Below are 3,912 nucleotides of genomic sequence, written 5' to 3' on the forward strand. Positions count from 1 at the left end.
TGTGTGCACGACACAAGGGTTTACTTGGCCCTAAATTGAAATGGTGTTTTTAAAAACCCACTGCTTCAATTTAGGGCCCCCGTTTCATCTACACACGCCCTCAGTGACCACCCCACTGTGGAGAGAGCCCGATTTTTCAGACTGGTTCCACAGTCCCTTACAGGTATCAAATATATGGCACTGTTCCCTGGTGCCGATATTGCACAAATGATTCAGAAGTTGATTGTCACCTGTTCCAGAGTATTTTGTGGAGGTGCCAACCTGGATCCTTGCAGTGGCTTGTGTTGCGTTACGCTCCTATGAATTTTCATATTCATGTCCCTGCTTACCACGCTGCGTTCATGCCTGTAGAGGAGCCTCCATTTGACAGCTAGACGGTATTTACAGCACTGAGCAACTGGCTTCGCAGCCATTTCCCCACATCAATAGTAATCTTAACTCTTCCACCTCAGCTGAAACAGTCATTAAACTTTTATCTCAATAGGAAAGCTTCATGTTTTCTTGACAGAACAGGTTCCGTGGCTACTAATTTATTACTGCCGTTTAAGAAACAGACATCTGTCTGACATGTGCCATGTAGTTCAATAGGTCACAGGTGACATCATACTTAAAAAAACATTGACAAACTGCATTTTGGGTAGGAGCTTTTATTTATAGTTAGTCATTTAAATGGAGGCAGAAATTTTACTTTCCTTCTGATTTAGGTTAAAATGTGAACGTGAGAGAGACGTTTCTTTTACCACTAACCTGTCTGCAGTCTGTGCCACTTGTTGCATAGCTTTTAAAAAATAATTTTTGTTCTCAAACCACAGCTAACCAAATGGTGCAATTTAGTTAAATTCATTAGCTTTTCACTCCCCCAGCTCTAGTTGGAAGTGGTTCTGATCTTGCTACCAGAGGGTCTCATCCTCCTCATTCATAGATTCATAGATTTCATCCTCATGAAATGACCAAGCATTTTAGCTCATCTGAGTAGTCTTCAGTTTGTAGAGCAGAGGTATTTTTTTACATGAAGGATTCGGATGGATTGGCATCCATCCGAATTGGTTGTGCAAAAGACCTTGGCCATTGCCTTGCTCATGAGAGTTTACATCACAAAAATGTACCTATAAGTCGAAGGAAAAATACAGAGTAAATAGGTTACTTTTTCCCAGTTTCTGATGCCAGGAGCATCTGGACTTTGCAGATGTAAATTAAGCCCCATGTCAGCCTTTCATTGGGCCAAATGCTGAATTCTCATGTTGAATAGAGCTGTACTTGAACCGGACTATGGAGTAGGATGGGTGTTAATGGAGGTATCGCATTCTGGTCCATTTTAAGCAATGGATTGAAAAAGTATGCAAAGTGGTATACTAAATTGCATTGTAGGGTGGCCTTTTTGTTCCACACAATCCACTGTCATAAGACACCCTGGGCTTGGCTTAGAGGGAAAACACATGTGTACCACTAGAAGCAGCAAAGCTGTTGTGTATGTGTGCGTCATGTGAAATCGTCTCATTTCCATCAGTCTGTGACCCCCTGGTGTCAGTCCGCATCGAACGATGTCGCTGAGATCTGGTGCAGCTCAATAATCACTTGCAGGGCTTTCTTCTGAGGTCGATCCCACCTTTTGGCAAGGTATTGACACGAGCACTTGATTCCCCTTCCCACCTCCCACTCTATGCCCTTCCTCACGAGACCTCTGGGTCTCTTGTAAATGTGTGTAGTAGCTGCATTTTAGGTACTGCATCCTGCCACCCTGCTTCTAGCTCTAGGGATTTTTCAGCGCTTATTGCAGGTGAATTGTAACATGGTGGTGACTGACTTGCGCATCTCTACGTGCTGCTTTTGTCCGGCCGGCTGTCTCCCCTTTAAATCCATCCTCTACCTTCTCTCTCTTCCACCTCCCGTGCAGTGGTGCCACCTTGTTTCCTCCAAGCCGTGTTGCAGTTGATAAGTCGGATGGCAGAGTGGTAATAGGATGTTAACACTGCCCACCCTTCCTGCAAAATGGCATGTGAGACCCCAGCTTTCCGTTCGTCTCATTAGTGGAGTTTTTTGCCACCTTCTCCGCCAAAGTCTCTCCTCCTACATCCCCAAATCCTCCTACACCTGGATATGTTATACTCCTTTCCCCCTCCTTTTTTATAGTGTGGGAATTGGGCAGAGATAGGGAGAACCCATTGAAACAAAGTTCCCTTTATTTTATTTTATTTTTTGACCAAAAATCATCTATAATAAGTTGGCTGTATTGCACAATAGTCTTTTTAAATATTGGAAAGCGTTTTTGTTTTTTTCCCCCAGATCCAACTGCTAAGATCACTGGCCCATTTCAATTTTTATTGAAACAAATAAACCCAATAAAAACACTTATGCTGAGAGCTGGAGCTCCACAATAAAAGAAAAATCACTCTGTATTGAATTTATTGATTTATTTATTTACTCCAACGGGAAAATTGAGTATTGTGTTAATGTATTTTATAAGAATCACACTGCTCGATGAAATGGCTAATTTATTTTAGCATATACATAAATAGCTAGCAGTTTCCAGTGAGACAGGCTAATGAAAATGATGCTATGAAATTGTCTATACTATGAGGAGTGATGGAGTCAAGTTATTATTGGTTGAATGCTAAGATGTAGTGAACTGGCCATCATGTCTTTGAACTTTTGAACCGCTACTTGTTTGTGTGATTTATTGATTTGGGTATCTCTCTGTGTTAAGTTCAACTTTTTTTTTTTTTTTTGCCAGCCAGTGCAGATAAGTAACATATGCCGTCTAGTTTTATACATGTTTGGGTGAAAAACTTTTTTAAAAGAATGTAAAGCATGTTTTAACAGACCAGGTTTATGGCTCCATCTGGCTCGATACGGAGACCAGAAGTCAACAGGAAGGTTTTGATGCGCAGTGAATAACTGCGCATTACTAGCGAGTTTAATGGTACAAGCGTGCGTCGCATTCGCAAGGGAAATCCGTCTCGTGCTCTAAATGTAATGCATCGTTTCATAGCCACTCTTATCTCCCTTGCTACCTTAACTCTGCACCCTTTCAGCCCTTCGGTGCCTGGTACAGGGAGAGCATCAAGTGATCTCTTTTTGTCAGCTTCCTTTCAGCGCTGTATTTTTTTTCCCCCCCATTGTTCGACAACTGATGCTGACTGATAGTGCAGAACAGTTCAACAGCCTCACGTTGCTTTGGCACGCAGGACAGCTGCTCCAAAGAGCACCTCTTACCTAGTTCATGAAGACACGGAAACTTCCTCTTCGCGTTACAGCTGTGACTCCCTCCCAGCCCAGCTATCACCGCTTGGGACCGAACACGCCGCGCACATTGGCAGGCGTCTCCCCGCGCTGATCCCTGGGCGCGGGGAGATGCTCCCCTTGCTGTTCTTGGCAATTTGTTTCGTGCCTTGGAACAGCAGTATCAAAATAACATCGCTCGACTCGGTGTTGTTTTTATAGAGCAGGACTTCTCTCCGCGCCGCGCTGGGGTACAAACCTCTGCGTGGCAAGCAGTCCGAGCTCTGTTTCTGATTAAACAGAATAACTTGACACCTGCGTTTCACAATTGGGTTCAAGTGTTGTATCCTGTAAAAACTCACAGTCGCAGAGGTTGCAAGCCAGCAAACTGGCGGGTGTTGGTACAACCAGCCCATCCAGCGAGATGCGATTGTACAATATCAGGTTGCATATCATCCCTGCTGAAACGTTCAGGCGTGCTTTTAACCCCTGCAAACGCACGCTGTAATTCTCCGGGGCGGGGGGTGGGGGGTCTCAGAAGCATGGGGGTGTGCTCTGAGATTTATTTATTTATTTCTAAATGATGAACCGGGATGCTGAAGGCAGGCTTTCCTCCTTGCGATTCACAGTGTTTTCAAGCGGAGAAATTTGGAAGCTGGTAACACTTGCTCTTCCCCCTAACCTCTCACCCCC

At 44.1% G+C, this 3,912-nt stretch overlaps 1 protein-coding gene across 17 annotated transcripts in view; it reads left to right on the plus strand.

Moving 5' to 3' along the window:
* The window catches only part of FOXP1 (forkhead box P1), a 421,654-nt gene that overhangs the window by 191,678 nt on the left and 226,064 nt on the right, over nucleotides 1-3,912 (plus strand). Inside the window, exon 1 of one of the 17 annotated variants that reach the window (XM_025198000.1) lies at nucleotides 3,757-3,877. The exons of the other annotated variants lie outside the window; for them this stretch is intronic. The gene's annotated coding sequence lies outside the window, so the exon portion shown is untranslated. Of the gene's footprint in view, nucleotides 1-3,756; nucleotides 3,878-3,912 lie in introns of those variants that run through there. 17 annotated transcript variants of the gene reach the window in all.

The sequence above is a fragment of the Alligator sinensis genome, unplaced genomic scaffold (assembly GCF_000455745.1).
Source record: "Alligator sinensis unplaced genomic scaffold, ASM45574v1 scaffold121_1, whole genome shotgun sequence".
NCBI classification, from domain to species: domain Eukaryota; kingdom Metazoa; phylum Chordata; order Crocodylia; family Alligatoridae; genus Alligator; species Alligator sinensis.